We start from the raw sequence: 20,914 nt of genomic DNA on the forward strand, positions 1-20,914 counted from the left end.
ACACGTAAGTGTAGACTGCTGATATGTTTGGGAGCTATGCATTCATCCAACTACTATTTGGTGAGAGTCTACTATTCCAACAGAGGAGACTATGGATGGTAAAAAATCGACTGATAACTGAGGGAACGACAATCCAGATGATTAGAAAATAAGGACAGCACCAACCAGAGGTCAGGCACAATTGTTCAGTGGATACACTAGTTTCCAGGTATGAAGTTTTTTGAGCGCGGGGCTAGAAAGGAATCTAGATATTTGGAAATATCTTGGATAACCAGTAACTCTGGACCAAGAAAACTGAAAATCCAGAAAGTAGTCCGTTTCGAGGGAAAGAAATTAGATAATTCCTTTATAGTCTGGCCAAAACCAGCGCTCCAGCGCCTTCTTAGCGCAGTGGGCAGCGCGTCAGTCTCATAATCTGAAGGTCCTGAGTTCGAGCCTCAGAGAAGGCATGCTTTCTTTTCTTCGGCGTATTCGTTTTCTTTGTTTTTGCACTTATTTACCTCTGGGACGTAGTTTCTTCTGCTCTGAAGTATCAAGAAGTGAGATTGTATCAGAGCCAGAGTTTTCCTACAATAACCGTTCGGGTCCCCAGCAGACATGCGCTCGCCGCTCCGCGCAACGGCTGTTTCCCGAGGGGTTCTGGAGACGCTCTGCCTTGAGGGCGGTGACGCTTGGGACTCCAGACTAGTCCTGAAAAACCACACGGGGCATAAAACTTCTAGTGCCGAAATAACCACGTGCTCAAGATAGCCAATAGCGCAGAAATTGTACTTCACTAACTTCACTGGCTGGTGCCTGCAGGGTCTACGCCCGCGGTCTTCGGCTGTGCATCTCCTTGCCCTCTTGGTCGGTAACAGCAACTTCCCAGATGACTACAGCTCAATACAAATATAGAAAACATTGACTTTTTGTGTGTGTGGGGGGGGGGGGGCGGTGTCTTAAAAATTTTTTTTTTTTTTTTTTGCGGTACGCGGGCCTCCCTCTGCTGCGGCCTCTCCCGTTGCGGAGCACAGGCTTCAGACGCGCAGACTCAGCGGCCATGGCTCACGGGCCCAGCCGCTCCGCGGCATGTGGGATCTTCCCGGACCGGGGCGCGAAACCCGGTTCCCCTGCATCGGCAGGCGAACGCGCAACCACTGCGCCACCAGGGAAGCCCTAAAAATTTTTTTTTATGAGCCCGTAGAAGACACGGAAATATTGGACTTTGAACTATTGGAAGTGTAGTAAATCGGATCTTTCTGATTTTTTTCCTCGTATGGTTCCACACATGACAGGGCTGGCGATGTCTTAACTGACACTCCAACTTTGTAGCCGGTGGAGGAAAACAGTGGAAGAGAGATGGGGGATCTCGGAGCAGGCAGAGCTAGATGCTCAAAGAGGAAGAAGGTCTGTGCGAGGCTGGGCTGGTCATTTTCCATCACAGCAATGCGCGGTGCTGTATGTCGGGTGGGTCCTCAACCCCGTGTTATAGAAGCCGAGAGAAGTTAATTTTAATGGTGAAAAGTTAATTAAATGGCCAATGACGGGGACCTAGAGAAGCTAGATTACGAGAGGACTTGCGCGTCTAAGGTCTCCTAGTAGATGCCGGTTGGGGAGGGGATGGCAAAGAGCTGGAGAGTCGGGCAAAGGAAGGTTCTGACGCCCAGTGGAATTTATAGAAAATGAATTCACGCAGGAAGAGGGGGAAGAAAGAGAGCGTTGGGAAGTCTGTCCTTAACGAGATGCTTACCCATCTGCCTAGGACCCCATGATTGCCGTCCCTGCCTCTGTATTTCAATTGTAATACCGGTCCTGAGCAATAACTTTAGAAACCCTTCAAAATCATAAAAGGAAACAAAGAGGCCATTCTCATGTGCTACACACAAAACGTGGATAGCTTTTCCTCTTTTGTTTTAGAGAGAGATTGGGACTGACATATACACTAATATGTATAAAATGGAGATTGGGACTGACATATACACTAATATGTATAAAATGGATAACTAATAAAAAATAAATAAATATACTGACTATAAGAAACTCACGTAATATAGTTACAAATAAGTTTGCATACAGATTTACTATTTAATAACTTATTAATGGTTTGTTCCCTTTGTTTTTCATATTTCTTTGTCCCTCTTCCTTCCTACCTTCATTTGACTTATTTAAACATTGTTAGTAGGTGGTCTAGTGATTACACTATACATCCTTAACATCTCACAGCATACTTAGAATCAATAAATTACCATTCAAGTTGAGTATAGAAACATATATCACCATTATGCACCTTTGCCATGAGCCCTTTATGTTATGTATGTAGTACATGTAGATATAATGAAACTCTATGAGACAATGTTGTAATTTTCACTTTCAATCATCAAACATACTTTAAAGAGCTCAGAGAATAACAGTCTGCCATTTTTACCCAGATCTTTCCTAGCTTTGCTATTATTCAATCATACTATTCCAAGTGTCCTTCAGGTATCATTTTTCTTGTCTCACACTTTACTTTTTTCTAGCACTTCTGCTGGCAATGGATTATCTCAGTATACCTTCAAATCAAAATGTATTTTTCACCTCTTTGTCTGAACGATATTTTTGCTATATCAGCATTCTGGTCTATTCTTTCAACATTTAAAAAAGTCATGTCATTTCTTTATGGCCTCTGTGGTTTCTGATGAGAACTCCAAAACCATTCAGATCGAAGTTTCCCTTTAGTTTTCCTCAGGTTGCTTTCAAGAAGTTTTTATTTTTTTCCTTTGGTTTTCAGCAGTTTAATAGTAATATGTCTGGGTGTGGATTTATAGAAGTATATCCTGCTTCAAGTTTACTGAACGTTTTGAATCTGGTTTAGGTCTTTTGCCAAATTTCGAAAGTTTTCAAATTTGGAAATTCAAAAAAAATTTCCCCCGTTTTCAAGGTCCTCTCTCTCCTCTTGTGTCTCCAATGATGTGAATATAAGATCTTTGTTATTTCCAATTTGTCCCTGAATCACCAGCCATCTTTTAAAAGATACTTTTCACTCTGTCATTTAGACTGGATAGTTACTATTGTCTATCTTCACATTCACTGACTTTTTCTCAGTCATTGTCTGCTATTAGGACAATCCATTGAGGCACTGTTGTTTATAATTTTGGTTAATACATTTTCAGTTCTGAAGTTTCAATTTGGACTTATATGTCCCATTTTTTTGCTAAGACTTTCTAACATTCAATTCATTTCAAACAGTTCTCACCCCTAATTCTCAGAGCACTGAATAATCACTACTTCAAAGTATTTATTAGAAGATTTCAACATCTGTGTCATCTCAGTATTGATATCTGTTGATTCTCTTTTTCAAGTCAGTTAACCAATTTTCTTGGCTCTTCATTTGCTGAATAATGTTGGATTATAACCTGGTCATTTTTGCATCAGACTTTGTGTCTTGTTCAAATTTTATGGAGAATATGGCTACTTTTGTTTTTGCAGTCAATTGACTGCCTTGTGTTCAAGTTCCAAGTACCGACCAGCCTTCTGTGTGTTGTGGTTTCATAGTCCAATCCATTTCCAAAGCCTTTCTGAGGCTATTTGGAGATCTCTGGAGTGTGTGCAATCCAGCGACAAGTGTGGACTTGGGCAGTGCGCTAGCACTTCAGTTCTCAAAGTTTATGTTGTTTAGGACCTGAGTCACTTATACATAGATCATGGGTTCATCCAGAAGTTCACTAATAACTTCACGTGTTTGCTTAACACAGTGTCTTTCTCGATATTTTCTGGTTACTTGGGGGCACTCGGTTTCAGTCCCTGATGAGAAAGCTGCGGCTTTATTGAACCCCGCTCTGTCCTGAGCTTCCCAAGACTGTGCCGCCTTGTGGCCAAGTTGCAGGAAGAAACAGGAATAAAAAGACGAATTGGGCATAACCCTTTAGATGACCAGCTATTCTGAAGAAACAGAAAACGAAATATAGGTTGAAAGTATCTGTACATACCGAAGGCCAGTAGAGCCAGCGCTGCCCTGTCTTGTCCTTGCCCATAGAAGGGTCCAAAGTGTCTAATTTTCTCATTTTTTACTACAGGCTGGAAGATTGGCGCTCCTCGGTAGACAGAGTAAAACTTGGAGAATGTGGGCATCGATCCCACTTCCTCTCGCATGCTAAGCGAGCGCTCTACCACTTGAGCTAATTCCCCTGTACCGAAATTGCTCTCTCTCTTTTTTTTTTCTTCCTCCTTCAGTTTTTCAGAATACTTCATTATTCGCTCTTTTGGGAGGCCCAAACTTCAGGAAATGCCAAGGCCATTAACGCGAAACCAGAATTTAGACTAAGGGCACATCTTCTCAAAGATGCTCCAAAGGAAGAGAGCGGTTGGTACCTATTCCTCCGCTAAGAAAAGAAAGTAGCCATGGGAAAAGTTTGATACCCCCAAATTTCACGTTTCAGATTTTCTGGGACAGAAGAGAACACGTCTCACTTGGGAGGAGTCACCCAGAACAGTTGGCTAATGCGACAAGACTATCTCAGGATGATTATCTGTGTCTTGAAAAAGAGACCGAAACAACAAACCAAAAGAAGTTGGATGATCACTTATTCCTTTTAGGGTAGCTGGTACACTGATTTTTCCCAGATGGTGGAAGGCAAAAGAAATACCAATTGTTTCCGCTCGGTTTCGAACCGAGGACCTCTCGCGTGTTAGGCGAGCGTGATAACCACTACACTACGGAAACTCGTGCTTTGTTTCTTTCCCGGCATATTTATTCAATTCTTGCTGAGGTGGGTCATGAAAGGTTTCACATCTACACCGTGTGAGAAAATAACCAAAAACTACAAACTATTACAAGCAAGACCCATCGGAAATAAGAAGCGAGATCATATCAGAGAGAAGAAAAAAAATACGGACATTGAGGGGTGAAGATGAAGAGTGAACAGGGTGGAGGAACAGGCATGGAGGTAGGAATTCCTGAGTTCAGCAATTACCTGTTGAGGTGGAGTGGAGTGGAGTGTGTGTGTGCGTGTGTGTGTGTAAAACAGACATGGAGGGAAACAGTGATTGAAAAGCCTGGACACATGAAGATACATTGGGGAGAAAATTGTGGAGGCTTAAGAACCTTTGAAAAAAAATCCAGGCACATGGCTTTAAAATCAAAACATTTTCTGAAACGCTTTTACTTTGAATGCCAAATAGGTAGGAAACGGAGAAACTAGAATTAGAGAGAGAGAAAAAGAAGTTATAAAATATTAAAGAATCGAGGTTTATTCTTTCAGCTCCTGAGATTAGCAGTAGCATGAGTCTTTCTGCATCTCCAGCCCAGTACACTGTCTGGTACAGAATACATTCTCCATAAACATAGAATGGATAAAGGCATAGATGCATGAGAGGAAAGAGAAAGATTCTGGAGCGGTTGTCCAGGAAGGATCTACAGTATTTGAGTACGTGTCAAGACACTGGATGTAGAGATTTTGAGGGAAAAGAAAGTGTCAAAGCCATGTATAGAATACTTGAACCTGGGTGGTAGCCACAAGTGATTTTGAATTAATATCTGATGCATGGAAGATTAAATCCACTCATTTATAAGTATTTGTTTTAATAATGAATTAATGAATGAATTAGTCTGGAGAAAAAGTGATAAGACTATGCACAGGGCTAAAGGAAGAGCCTACATTTTAATATAGGAAAAAAAAAATCAGTTTTCCACTTCCGGTTTTGCTCCATACAGCCATTCGAACTGAGAAAAACATGGTTCAACTACTCTGAGCTTCCATTTTATCTGTAAAGTGGGAATAATGATATGTGGATGAACTGCAAAGCCTAAATCAAACAACTTGCATAAAATTAATAAACATTTAGTACAATTTTTAGCATATGGTGCTGAAAAAGGATTTATTTTTCATTCTTTCGTAGCCTGTATTCCAAGTCCCCAGTGGTGGTCATCCTTCTCTCAAAGGCTCAGAGATGCAGCAAATGGAAGGAGGTAATCCTCTCGTAACCACTGTGGTGCTTTCTCCAGCCTGAAGATGGCTCCCTTCCTTGAGCCCTTAAGGTGAAGAAACAGCACGGTCTGATCTTCAGGAAGCAATCTCTAGACAAGCTAACCTTCAGAAATCCATCTCTGGGTGTCGTTTTGGTAACGTGTATAAGAAGTAAAACAGAACATCACTTCTCTTTCACATTTTAAAAGAAAATCAACTGGGCAAAGTTGGAATCCTACAACCCATAATCATATATGTCACCATACTGTCACTGGTTCCCCAAAGAATAAAGTGGTTTCAAGATATTTTATTATCCTGAAAAGGCTACTACACTGTCTACACTGTCAGCATTCCAGATGTGACCACTGTCTCCACTTTCTCCCTCCAGCTTCCAAGCTCACAGAATGTCAAAGAGTTATAGTTTACCTAGTGTAAGAACGCTCACAAACCTCATTAATCAAATCCTCAAGCTCCTTGGATCCTGCCACTCTAGAAGAAGCAGAAGATGGAGGGATATAGCTCCATGAGGAAGGGAATTTGGGGGTTTTATTCACTCTTGAATCACTGCACCCAGAAGAGTCCACTAACAAGAATTATTTGTTGCATGATTAAAAGAATAAATGATTTTACACATCCTCATTGCTTAACTGCTGTTAGGTGACCTTCACAGCACCAATTTGGAAGATAAATTTCCCTGGCTTCTTCCATCAGAGGGAGAAGAAGACACAAAAATATGATATAGCTTGTATTTTCTGGTGTGATCTAAATTACTTCACCAATGAGTTTACAGAAATTACGGGGAAGTGCAACAAACTTGAAATCTGGTTTCACCCTCCTGAGCAAAAATTGGATCATTTATCAAAGCTTATCTGGCAGCATTTGATCATTTTACTTTGTTTTTTTGTTTGTTTTAGTGCAGTCTACATACCTTTTCTTTTTAGCAACATAAGACAGGTGAACTGCCCTGCCCTCTCGGAGGCTCGAACTCAGGACCTTCATATTATGAGACTGACGCACTGCCAACTGTGCTGAGAAGGAACAAGGGCTTAAATTCCCACATTCTACTTAAAATATTAAATAATATTTTCCAGGCCTGTCTATCAGTTTCCAGCTTTTAAAGAATGTAATCAACGTTCTTTGAAAAGCACCTGATGGATTCTACATTCTGAAACGGAGGAGTCCACACCTTTCCAGCATAGACCCAGAGGTCTTGGACGCTCTGGACAGCAAGACCAGGAACAATCATACCTGTCTTTTGCTGCTCTTTTCCCCTCTTGTGTTCCAGAGATCTGCCTCTTCCCTCCCTCAGAGATCCCAGCCCCTCTTACACTTTCCTTGGTACCTCATGTTAAAAAGAAACTTAGGAGGTACCCAGTTAATATTAGTTCACTGACTGAGTGAATGAATACTCCTCAAATTTGTCTACAGTTCATACTTCTGTCTCATTCTACATCTCCACTTACATTGACACAACTGGAAACATTCTCTTTACAAAAACCCCAAACTGAACTTAACAAAAAACCTCCCTGTTTTTTTTTTTTCAGCCTTTTGTACCATTAATTAGACTAAGAGATTTATGGAGATTATTTTGTATATTCCAATTGAATTTTGACAACAACTATGTATCATAATTTGCATTTTCCAGTTATGTTGGCAGCTCAGAGAAGTTAAGTAATATTTCTCCTAAGCAGTGAAGCCTGAATTGAGAAACAGATTATTAGATTCCAAATTGTGATCTTTTTTTTCTGCTCCAGCTCATGATCTCTCTGCCTGTTCTTCTCCACAGTAGCCCATTCAGGTATTCCCTAACTATCTAATTCCCAGCCTCCACTGTGCTGGCCTTTCGGGCTTAGCCTTCCTAGTCAACTTTGGCCCATTCTCTTCCTTCAAAACCCACATCCCTTGAACGTTATTAACAAATCTGAACATTATTTCGTGAAGCTCTCTTGAATCTATCCCTTCCTTTCCATTCAGTCAGTACATATTCACTGGAGAGCTGCTCTGTGCAGGGCAGTAGGCTCAGGTGATTCAGAAGGAATCTGACCACCCAGACCTCTGGAGCTAGAGAGATATAAAGAGACAAGGGACAATCCACTTCCGGTTTCACACTTTCAGTCTCCTTGGCATTTGCAGCTAGATAACGCTTTTAAAAATATTTATTTTCATAACGTCCCTCGGCTTCACTCTGACCATTCTTGATTTCTTAGTTTTGATATGATCTTGCTTTTCTCTCAACTCTTTGGCCCTTCTTTCTACCTACATTGCGATTTTGCTCTATAAGGTCAATTCGATCCATTGGTGGACGGTATTGTTTTGTTAACTACTAGATCTGACATTAATGAGAGAGAAGTGTTGACATCTACAATGATAACTGTGGATTTCTCTATTTTTCTTTTCAAGTTTATCAGCTTTGGTTTATGAATTTTGAAGCTTGGTGGTCAGGGGCATATACACTTAGGATAGTTTATTTCATTGGTGAGCTGACACCTTATCATTATGTAACTTCTCACTTAATAACTGGAAATTTGAAATCCACTTTGTCTGATATTAATATATCTGTTTCGGCTCTTTTTGATTAATGCTTGTGTGGTATCTCTTTTCCCATTCTTTACTATCAACCTCCTGTGTAACTTTAATCTTGTTTATAACATTTAATCTCGCATATTAACACCTTTGAAAAGAGTTTCTTAAGGTCAGCATATTTATTTTTAGTATATTATGACAATCTGATTTTTACGGATGTGTCTAGGTAATGTATATTTAATGTTATTATTGATAAATTTGCATATAGATTTAATATTTAATAGTTTATTAATGGTTTGTTCCCTTATTTTTTATTCTTTGTTTCTTTTCCTACCATCTTTCAGCTTATTTAAACATTGTCTGTAGCTGCTCTAGTGATTACTCTATACATCCTTAATACGTCACAGTATATTTAGAATCAATAAATTACTATTCAAGTTGAATTTAGAAGACTCACTGCTATTTAGTCCCTTTACCATAATCATTTTATGTCATGTATATAGTACATGTAGATACAATGAAAACTCCATGGGACTCCATGGGACTCCATGGGACTCCATGGGACAATGCTGTAGTTTTCACTTTCAAACATTAAACATACTTCAAAGAACTCAAGAGAAACATAATAGTCTATCCTATTCACCCAGATATTTCCTTCTCTGCTATTGTTCTGATGAGAATAGTTCAGGCATATAAAAATGGAGACGTCTGCCATTGAGAATCTGGTCTCAGACACCTCCTTACATCAGTGAGAACGTGAATTTTCTTTGAACTTTGCCAAACCCAAGGATGCCATTTGCCCTGTTGAGAACAACATAACCAGCTGCAACTTTATGGTCTCAAGGTTCCCCCTTGTAACTATGTAACCATTGCAGACCCCAACCAAACCTTGCTTAGCCAGTTCTCAAACTCTATGGTATGTTGTTTAGGATCAGCGCCATTTAGTCACAACTCACAGGTGCATCCAGAAGTTCACTAATAACTTCACGTGCTTGCTTTCCACAGTGTCTTTCCTGATATTTTCTGGTTACTTGAGGTTCCTGGTTTCAATCAGTGACAGGAAAGCTGGGGCTTTATTGACCCCGCTCTGCCCTGCACTTCTCAGGACTCTGCCGCCTTGCTGCCAAGTAGTAGGAAGAAACAGGAATAAAAAGAGGAATTGGGCATATCCCTTGAGATGAGCAGCTATTCTGAAGAAACAGAAAATAAATTATAGGTTCATAGTAGAGGTACATAAAAATTGCCAGTAGAACCAGTGCTGTCCTGTCTTGTCCTTGCCCAGAGAAGGCTCCAAAGTGTCTAATTTTCTCATTTCTTTCTACAGGTTGGAAGATTTGCAGTTGTCAGCTGGAGCTCTGCAGTTGAAAGAATAAAAGTTGGAGAATGTGGGCATTGTTCCCACTGCCTCTCACATGCTAAGCGAGCGCTCTACCACTTGAGCTAATTCCCCACATGTACCTCTAAACCCTTTCTTCAAATATTTTAGAGTAAAGTCTCCACTTCATTGTTCATTCTTCTGGGTGGCCCAAACTTCAGAAAATTTCAATGTCCTTATTGTGAAACCAGGATTGGACTCAGGGCACATCTACTCAAAGACGCCCTGAGGCAAGAGCATGATTGGTACCTATTCCTCTGCTAAGGAAGGGAGGAGAGAGTGGCCGTGGGAAAAAGAAGAGACAGAAGGAACATTTTTGGACTTCACTGTTGAAGAGAAACTGGAAATGAAGAACCTGTGTAGGGCTTCCCTGGTGGCGCAGTGGTTGCGCGTCCGCCTGCCGATGCAGGGGAATCCGGTTCGCGCCCCGGTCCGGGAGGGTCCCGCGTGCCGCGGAGCGGTTGGGCCCGTGAGCCGTGGCCGCTGAGCCTGCGAGAGGCCGCAGCAGGGGGGGGGCCGCCTACCAAAAACAAAAAAAAAAAAAAGAACCTGTGTAGAAGAAAACACATGCAAAAGGAAATAGGGTTTTAATTCTGTTCTAGTTTTCACCCAACTTTAAACTGTTATCAGTTGTGATTGTTTTATAACGGGAGTCCTAAACATCTGTGTTCCCTTACATCTTTATCTGTTATTCACTAATTAGAAAGTAGAAGATTCTGTCTGGGAAAATTTTAAATTATACAGTATAAATAAGTTGTCATTCATCAATAAAACTCAAAACATCAAATAAGGCATAAAGAAAGAGTAAAATAAATCGACAGATGCAGAGATTAACATTTTGGAAGTTAATGAAATCATTTATTAAATTATTAACTGTTCAATATTTGATCTACCTATTCCTTAGCCTTACCTAATACTTTCATTTCAAGACAGAAGCCGTATTTATGCCTTAACTTCAGGCACTGAGGACACAGTGAGGGCAAAACAGTGATTTGAGCCTAAAGATCCTTATATTCTAGAGGAAAGACAGGAAATTTAAAAAGAAAAACGTCATAAGACAGTTTCTGAAACAGAGAGTGTTTGTGAGGAAGGTGGCATAAATTGATGTGATAGACTGAAATCACGAGGAGAGGCATTAGCTATGGTGGGGGTGGTCTCAGTAGCAAAGTAACATTTGATTTAGCGGCTGAATGCCAAGAAGTACGCACCTTACCAGGTCTGATTCAAAATGAGAAGACGTATTAGTCAGGAGCTGAGAGGTGAAGAAAGGCCCTCTGTGGACAACTGGGAAACTAGCCCAGACAGACCCCGGTTACCAAATACCCACAGCAGAGCCAAAATGTGAGAAATTTTCCATCTCATTTGAAGACTGTGCGACTCTGGCCTAATCAAATGTTGGGTGTGCTGAAGGAGCACCCATTCACAGAGTCTCCAAGAGCATCATCCATAGGATTCTTTGTGCCTGAAGACGTTTAAGATCAAGTTGAAGGTGAGGGAAGTGTTTCAGTGAAAAGCAAAGTGCAAGGGCTGTTCACAGCTCAGCATGGCAGAATCATGACCCTCTTTATCTTTCCTTCCTGTCTTTGGACCTCATCTGGTTCTGATCGCTAATGTTGATAAATATATTTCCTGCATTACCTGCTGGAATCCCCCCCACCCCCATTTTAAATCATATTTCAGCTGCCTGTGCAAAGAGGAAAAATCTATTTTGGATTCTATGTGTGGAAAGTAAATACCCCCTGATTGTTTCATAATTTGAGAGATATTTCTGAAGGTGTTGATTTGAACTGTCATTGCAGGTACTACGATGTTTGGGTTGAGACAGGTGGGTAAGGAACCTCCTTAAGGAAGAACTACCCAAAGATCCTACTCCTATTCTTCTTTATGAGTTTTCTCTAAGAATTCCCCTAATTTCATATTTTCTTTTTTGTTTTGTTTTTGTTTTTTGTTTTTGACAATCTGGGTCTTTTCGTCCCCTTCCAGACCCAGGAAGCTCAGACCTCACACCCACAGATTCTGTTGTACATCTTTTCTCTCTAGGTGTCCCTCAACTGCCTTCCCTCTTCCCCTATAGACCCCAAAAATGTCAATTACAAATAGTGGAAAGGCCTTCTTTTCACCAGGATCTCTCTGTTTGGAAAACAGGGCTGGGAGATCCACCCTCCCACTAGCCCAAAACCATGAATGTTGAAATGGAAAGGCCAGCACAGTCCAGTACAGATCATGTTCACTCCCTCCACAGCAGGTTTTCCTTCCTTGTTGTAGTACAATGACAAAGAGTATTGGTCAAAGACTGAGTCTGTGCTGTCTTCTGTGTGAAATATAAACGTATAAATTGTCATTTTAAAAGGCAATCCAATATTTCCTGGAGTTGGGTTCAGGAGAGAAGCTCTGAGGACTCAGGTGCCTGTGGAGAAGGAATGAAGGAGCAAAACTGGGGAAAATAGATATCTTTCTCACTAGCTTCCATGATGTAACGGGCTATGGATTTCTTTTCATATTTCCAGCTTTTGATGAATTGGACTTCTTGAATCTTTTCTTTCCTATAAATCTTGAAGTAATAGGTAAAAAAGCTCATGTATTATGTGTTCAGTTTTTCACTGTGGATCTCACACCCAACTTCCTCTCCTGTAGATAGAAGTTATCACAATTGTCAATGAACATGCCAGTGTTCAGTCAGATGACCATCCCTGATAGCAGAAAGGAACTGATGGAGGCATAGCCAAGAGTTAGAAATGTTTGAATACTAAAGAGCATTAACTTATTGCTTAAAATGAAATCCATAGAGAAGAAAGTAACAAAACCTCCCCAGATTATATTACCATCAGAAGCAGCCTCCTCAGATGAATAGCAAATTTAAATTCTAGAGCTTTAAATTATAATGCTGGCAAGGGGTGACATCAGCAAGATGGCAAAATAGAAAGCCTTGCTCCCTGACAGAGACGCCAACTTAACATCAATATATGGTCCAAAAACCTTTTATGAGAGCTCCAGAAACCAGCTGAGAAGTTGCAGTACCCCAAGTACTGCAAAGCCAAGAATGGCTGCATTGAAACGAATAAATAAAACCATTGCGTTCTACCCACTGTAGACTTTCCTCCAAGCTGACAGAGCCCAGCAAGATCAGGAGAAAATGCCCAACTTATTGTTTCCCTCTTGGGAAGGAAAGGAAAGAATGGAACATATGCCCAACATTTTGGTTTTCGGGGGTTGCAGGGGAGGCTGCCCAAGGGACTAGTTTCTGTCTCACGTGATTACGAGCACTGACACGGAACCATCATACTTCGGAGGCCTGGGACCACAGAGAACACCGGAGAGTTTGGCAGCTTGTTGCCGCTCCACAGAACCTGCAGCACCACAGATAAACACCAGAGGGAGCAAGAGACTTGAGCTCCAGAAAAAGAATCTGCTGTGGAATGCCTCTAGTGTATTTTTCGGTTCGTTATTGTATTCTTCAGCTCTATGACTTCTGTTTGGTACTTTCTTATATTTTCTATGTCTTTGTTGAGGTTTTCATTGTGTTCATCCATTCTTCTCCCAAGTTTGCTGATCATCTTTATAACTATTACTTTAAACTCTTTATCAGGTAAATTACTTATCTCCTTTTTACTAGGTCTGCCCCCCACGCCCCGAGGTTTTATCTTGTTTTCTCCTTTAGAACATATTCCTCTGTTTCCTCATTTTGCTACACTGTGTTTTTTCTATATATTACATAAAACAGCCCTTTCCTAGTCTTGAAGGAGCAGCCTCACGTAGGAAATGAAACTTATCTTCAACCTTGCCCTAGCTCTTTTTTTCACACATAAAGACATTTATTTCCTGGAATTATTCTTGTGGCTGTGGACTGGCAGGTTCGAATTCTGTAGGGTTTACTTTTTTTTTTGTTTTGTTTTTTTTTTTTTTTTTGGCTCGTGTTTTAGGTGTCATACCTAGACTCATTCTTTGACCTCTTCAGCTGGCTCAGCCCTGGCATTTGGGGTTCCTAGTTGAGGACCAGGCTCCAGGGCGGACTGGTCATACTCCTGGGTGTAGTTCTCTTAGTGAACCTGGTAAAGTGCTCTCTCAAAAGGACAGAAAGTCTCTGCCAGTGAACTGCATCTGCACAGGTTGTTCAGGGAACCCACTGGACCCAGTTATGCTTCCAAATTTGAGGTAGACTAGGGTCCTACAAGATTTGACATGCTTTATCTATTGTTTCAGTAGATTTGGGGTGGATTCTTGAGAAAGGCAGTCTCGTGTGCACAGTCTTTCAGCCCCTGCTTGTTCAGATAAGAATGGGCCTTGTGCCTGGAACACATCCTTACCAAGAGATAAAGAGCCCACACAGTCTGTGCCAGGCTTATTGCCTTATGTGGGAATCTATTTCCCTGTTTCATAATGTGTATTCCTCTGTTCTGCTTAAGCACATGCAACAGTGACCCTCAGGCATGCTCCCAGCTTCCAGTATTTCAGACCCCATGGGAAAGGGGTTGTGGTCCTCCTACTGTGGCATGAGAGGGGTGTGCATAGCTGCTGTGGGGACCTGCTAGACATGGGGGACTGACACTCATATTAAAGCTGACCTTGCTCTGTCTCTTCGCTATGTAAGTAAAGAGTTGTTCCATCCTGTGCTTGACTGTGTTGTGTTTTCCCTGGTGACTCTGATAGCAAGATGCAGTGAGCAGACTTGTTTGGACTTCTATTTCTGGTGGTTGGCAATAATGATGATCTTTGCTATCCTCCAAGTCGTTAGAGTCCTCCCCTGACATGAGCAATCAGTACAGGGGGAACCTGTGAATATATTACCATGATGGCAAAAAGGACTTTGCAGATGTGATCAAGTTTACAACCTTGAGATGGGGAGATCATCCGGGTGAGCCCAATCTAATCACAAGAGTCCTTAAGAGTGGAGAAAGTTTCCTGGCTGTAGGCAGAGTTTTGCAAGGACAGAAGGCTTGGAGAGATGTGACATATGAAGAAACTGGTCCTTCATTGCAGGCTTTGGAGATGGAAGAAAAAGGCTATGAGCCAAAAGCTATAGGAAACCTAGAAGCTGGAAAGAGCGAGGAAGCAGATTCTCCAGAAAGGAACGCAGCACTGCAAACACCTTGATTTTAACCCAGTGTGCCCTGAATTAGACTTCTGAACTACAGAACTGTAAGATAAGAAATCTGTATTGTTTAATCCACTAGGTACATGGTAATTTGTTACAGGAGCCATAAAGAACTGACTCATACCCCTTTCAGGGAATACAAAGGATTCTACAGTCATGTCTCTCTTGAGAACTGCCACTTCTTTCATTCAGAGCAATTTTGGGATATGATGTCTCTCACACGCATAGCCCCTCGGTTCGTGTCTGATACATATTAGCTGAATGAGTAAATTAAAACTGTTTGCCCCGATTGTGTTCAGGCTGGGTACCTAGATTATTGGCTAGGCTGACGTTGAGTTAATACATAATTGTTCTCTGAAAAGAAGAGCCATGTATTAGCTTACAAAACAATCTGTTGAGCCCTAGCTTATTTCTCTACTATGTTTTACCTGATTTTTCTTTTTCTGTTTTCTTCCTTTATCCCCCAAATTCCAAAGGTTCTTCTATATTTGTTTTGAAGGTTTCTGTTGTCTTAAACACATCAGCAAACATCAATATGAACAACACATCAACAAAAGCACAAACGTTTTTATTAACCTAAAGATATTGTCCCTCAGCCTGCAGAAGGGGAAGCATTCTTCAGTTATGTTCACGTGTTTTATGAATTAATATTGCAGAATTTCTTTGGAAGAGTTTGAGATGCTCTATAAAAACACTTGGGGCAAGAAAGCAGAGCAGGCAGCTCTAAGTTCCTGTCCCTTGACAAAAACATTTAAAAACAAGCAGAAAATGTGAAAGCTAATTTCATGAGAATTCTGGAAGGTAGTCCAAAGTTTACAGCAACCAGTGAAAGCTGAATCAAGAAAAAGTCAACCAAAAAATGGTAGGAATCTCTGTGGCATGTTTACTTGCTCTTGCCCCACTCCCCCTCTGGCTCAGCAGCAGACTTAAAGACAGAAGTGTGTGCTCCCAGTGTGGGAGCCTGGTGCCTGATTCCAAAGAAAGCAGAACAGTCCTTGATCTCAAATTATCGTATAGGTCTGTTCTGACCTGTCTGGGGGCTACCTGGAGGACTGATGCAAGGTGCTCATCTCGGTTTGTTTTGTTTTGTTTTGTTTTGTTTAACTCAAAACTCATGGCAAAAAAACCACGTGACAACCATTTCTTGAAAAAATTTTAAGTTAGAAAAACAACCTGAAGACACTTGAGGCAGAAGATTATACTTGAGATTTACGATAGACCTCCTCAGGTATAGGAGGAGAACTTTTTTTTTTGAAAATTAGGGCAATCAAAGCATCTGTGTATATAGGCTTGAATCAGTAATACCCACCTAATAAAGACCTAGCCTGCAACAAAGTAACCTCTCTCTCTATAGCCATCCCGGTTGCAAAGGGTAAGTGATCCTGCTTACCCTTTGCACCAGGGGAAAGCCAAAGATCATGTTCAAAACAGACATCCCAGACACTGCTAAATGTCAGTGTCTAAGAACAAGATTTGTACTCAGTAAGGGGAGATAGAAGTCTATTTCAGCAAGAGGGGAGCCACGAGGTTGAGGGCCAAGACAGAAACTCAACTTAGTTCCTTGAGTTCTCCTTGGGAGAGAAACATGTTCTGGTAAGTAAGGAATGGAGCCACTAACAGGATAAAACAAGACACACTCAGAAATTTCCCTCTGCTATTTCTCCCCTCCAGACTTGAGCTAGCTCCCTCCACTTGAGCTCTTTTAAAAGGAGACTTCAGGGCTTCCCTGGTGGCGCAGTGGTTGGGAGGCCGCCTGCCAGTGCAGGGGACGCGGGTTCGTGCCCCGGTCCGGGAGGATCCCACGTGCCGTGGAGCGGCTGGGCCCGTGAGCCATGGCCGCTGAGCCTGCGCGTCCGGAGCCTGTGCTCTGCAATGGGAGGGGCCACAACAGTGAAAGGCCCGCGTACCGCAAAAAAAAAATAAAAATAAAAGGAGACTTCAGATATGGCCAAATCCCTGGTGGCTTTTCATCAGACTTCCCAAACGAAGTTCTGCCCTCCTCACATAATTCACTCCCTCTTTACCTACTGGGCCCTCCATACTACCAACTTCATTTTTTGCTTCTTCAAGCTGATTCTCTCCAGATTTCCTTACCTTTGTTACTCTTCTTATTTAGTGACTATCATTGTCTCATTATGCTCTGTAGCTGCAAAGGAGTTAATTTTTATTCTGCTGTCCATATGCTTTCCAAAAATATTGGGTTCTATTCCTATGGAAGAAGATGAACATGCATATTATGGGGGGGTGTTGTTATAGCTACAAGAGTGATGCAGAAAATGAAAAATAGAACATTTGATCTAATCTATTATTTAACAAAACAACTTCCCTTCTTCCTTCCCCCCATCCCAGATTCCCATGTAATATCCATATTCACCTTCATCCATAGGATTAGTACTTGCTACTTCATGTGACAGTGTGACTGAGGTCTGGCCAATGAGATGCAGGTGGAATGATTGTGTGGCAGCTTCTTGGAAACTTCCTTTACTAAAAGCTGGCACATGCCCTTTGCCTTTTCTTCTTTGTCTCTTCCTCCATCTTTCTGTCTAAAATGTGAATGTGATGGTTAGAATTCTACCTACCAGATAAAGGCAACATTCCAAGGAATAGGGGACAATGAACTGGAAGAAACCTGGCTCTCTGAAGAGTTGTGGAACAAAGCAATCATAACAGCCCTAGACTGCCTATCTCTTTTTGTAAAGTCTTCTCTGATCCCTCCAGAGAGAATAACCCACTTCCTTCAACATTCTTATGGTACTTTGTACAGATCTTTCCTCTAGTTCATATGCTATTGAATTAAACTGTTCTCGTGCACAGGGGTAGCAAAGCAAAATCCATCCTGATTGACTGACAGCGGATATTGTATTGAGAAGGTACCTGAGCTTAAGTTTTTGTAAAGTGGAAAAGAAAATTCACAACTGATTGGTGTTAGTGCCATGGATATGGGGGAAGAAACTAGTAATTTCCTCCATAGATTTGCCACCTCTTAACCAGGCAAATATCTATTTCATTTTTCAACTATGATTTATTAATGATAGGAACCAATTTTTTTAATTTTCTATTTCCAGTGCCCAACTAGATCACAGGGTGGAATGCAAATTGCATGAGTTTTAAAGATAAAATGAGACACCCAAATTAACTTTCCAACTGTGAGAAGCCACTTTGAGGTACTTGTTCATTCTCCTCTTGCTTGGTTATACTTCAGTAGGAAAACCTGAGATACCCTGGGAAATCAGGAGGTGAAGAACAGCAATGCTATCCTACTGGAATTGTTGAAACATGAACATGGTGATTTATTTTCTAAAAATATATTACTGATTTTTATGTTTGGATTCAATCAGACAGAAGATTATTTCTTGTGAGAAAAATTCCTCTGAATCAGGGTTCTGGCAGATGACTAATGGAATAGACGGAAGCCTGATGAATAGAGTATCTATGGCTAGTTGAGGTTCCTCCCTCCAAATTCTACAAGTAAGGGTTTCTGAACAAGACGAAAGCAACACAGATATATTTTCCTGCTCTGATCTCAGATTCCTTCTCCCATTCAAGGCAGTTCCTCTTCGTACTGCAGACCTCAGCCTCTCCTGTCTCCTGAGTGGCCTCTCTACATCAAATACCCCTTTCCTGAATCCTCATCCTTTCTATGAACTTGTTTCCTTTAGCAACATATTAAAATCTCCCCCACCCTGAAGCCCTAGGCCCTGCTCACTGTTTAAGTCCTGTGTTCTATGCTAGAGATGGTCTTTCTTTGTTCTTCTTCATAGCCGAGCTTCTGAAAGAAAAGATGATGCTACCTGCATTCCCTACTTCCCTTTCCACCACACTCCACAGAAGCTGCCCTTACGAAAGAAAAAAAAACTCTTTTTTTTCTAAACTCCGCAGAGCCTCTTTAGAGAGGCAGGATAGAGTAGTGGTAACAAGCACAGACTCAGAAGCCAGACTCCCAGTGTTTAAATCCCCATTCTGCCTCTTAACAGCTGCATGATTTTGCCCAAATTACTTATCCTCCTTGTACCTCATCTTCCTCATCTATAATATGGGGTTATTGTGAGAATTAAAGCACACCGTGTTGTTGGATGATTAAGTGAGCTAATACTATAAAGTGCCTATAACAGCACTTAGAACATAGTCATTCTCATGTAAACTTTATCCAGTGTTCTTTGGTGCTATCTCATCTGATCTCTTTATTTGACATTGCTCTCAATAACCTTTTAATTGAACCTCTCCTCCCTTGGTTGCCATGACCCATTTTTTTCATTTTCCTAATTTTCTGGCTTCTCTACCTTATTCTTTATCCTTGTGTCCAGGCTTCCTGTTTTGCTTCTCTCTATATGTAAAACTAAAATAAAATCATCCTTCTAAAGATTTTAAGATTGGGGATAATTGAGCTACTCCATGAATGGATTCCCATTTCTTACAAGATAAAGTCCATTAACTGAAATCACATTAAAACATCTCTGACCTGTTTCCCATCTTCCATTCCAGTCCCATCTTCAACTCCTTGCTTCCACTCCTTCAAGCCTCACCTCATGCCCCACGTTCTACAGTCATTTCTGACCCTTTCTCAAACAAGTGGTCCTTCTCTCTGCTCCCACACTACCTTATGTAACTTCTACCTCTATCACACCACTCGCTCTCTCCATAGTAGGCTGTGAACCGTTAGAGGAATGGGACTGAGTCTTTCCTGCCTTTAAATTCCTAATACTCAGCATCATGTCAGGTGAATTGGAAGTGCTCAATAAACATGTGTTGAGTGAATGAAACAATGAATAAAATGAGCTCTTTGCTTGGGTCAATGTATCTTTAAAGAAAAAGCTGAAGAGTTCAATTCAACAATTATTGAGACCTTCCTATACACAGTGCAGGAATCAGAACTCAGTACTTTTCCACTATACAGTCACCACTATTGATACAGCCCTATAAGTACAATGATGGCAAGCTCAGGCTCTGGTATGAATGTTCATATTTCAGCTTCACTAGTTACTAAATGTGTGATCTTGGGCAAGGTACTCAATCTCTTCCTGCACCAGTTTTCTCCTAAGATAAAAATAATAATAAACATCTCATAGAATTTTTTTTGAATTTTATTTATTTTTTATATATCAGGTTCTTATGAGTTATCCATTTTATACATATTAGTGTATATATGTCAATCCCAATCTCCCAATTCATCCCTCATAGAATTTTTGTTACAAGTTAAAGGGATAATACGTGTAAAATGATGAGAACAATGTCTGGAACATATCACATACTCCAAAGTTATTAAAAATTATTTCAAATACTAAGAAGGCTCTGGATAGAATATTTGGGCCTTACTTGGAAGTTTTCATTAAAAACAAACATGAAACTAAGCTGCAACCACTCTGGGGAAGAAGTCCAGAATTAGGAACATGATTAGTTAATCTTGAATAAACGACTGTTACGACCCTGATGATGCTCTCACCACTCCCTAAACTCAGTATTTTTCTCCTGAGCCAAGTTCTTGGTCTCATTACCCAGCCTTTTGTCCTCTACATTCCTAGTACTAATCCTTCCCCTTTGATGTCTGACGGATTTTAGGAAACTTTTTTTTCATTGAACAATGGAGCAAGGGAAGATGTAGATATAGGTATATTCTTCTCTCTGAAGGAAATCTCATTTCTGCTCCAACCCCAACATAGGTAATTACTTAAGTTGATTCCAGGCCATAAACAATCGGGAAGGATTGGGAAACCTCCTACTATCAGAGCAGTCTTATCCTCCTCTGCAGTTTTCTCTACCCACACAAAGCCAACACTATTCCCCCTTTAAAGCATTTCATTCATCTCTCTGGCCACATCTTGGGTGACGGAGTGCATCCACCGTGTTTTGGGATCCTCCATTTCTTCCAGATCCTTCGGGGTGTTTTCCACAGGGTCGGTGGCATCCATCTCTTCTGACGCTACTCCTGCCTCGAGTCTTTTAACAGCCTTCAGGAAAGAGAACATAAGTTGGAAACTGTAAGATAAACAGGGTTCCTTCTTC

At 41.1% G+C, this 20,914-nt stretch overlaps 3 non-coding genes across 3 annotated transcripts; 1 reads left to right on the top strand and 2 right to left on the bottom strand.

Annotated features, from left to right (window-relative positions):
- Positions 1 to 376: 376 nt before the first annotated feature.
- On the top strand, positions 377 to 449 carry TRNAM-CAU (transfer RNA methionine (anticodon CAU)). The gene has a single exon. It is a non-coding gene; the product is annotated as a tRNA-Met (tRNA).
- Positions 450 to 4,073: 3,624 nt separating this feature from the next.
- TRNAA-AGC (transfer RNA alanine (anticodon AGC)) lies at positions 4,074 to 4,146 on the bottom strand. The gene has a single exon. It is a non-coding gene; the product is annotated as a tRNA-Ala (tRNA).
- A 462-nt stretch (positions 4,147 to 4,608) lies between these two features.
- Positions 4,609 to 4,681, bottom strand: TRNAV-AAC (transfer RNA valine (anticodon AAC)). Its single transcript has one exon. It is a non-coding gene; the product is annotated as a tRNA-Val (tRNA).
- Between the last annotated feature and the right edge of the window lie 16,233 nt (positions 4,682 to 20,914).

This window comes from Physeter macrocephalus, chromosome 18 (genome assembly GCF_002837175.3).
Source record: "Physeter macrocephalus isolate SW-GA chromosome 18, ASM283717v5, whole genome shotgun sequence".
Taxonomy (NCBI): Eukaryota; Metazoa; Chordata; class Mammalia; order Artiodactyla; family Physeteridae; genus Physeter; species Physeter macrocephalus.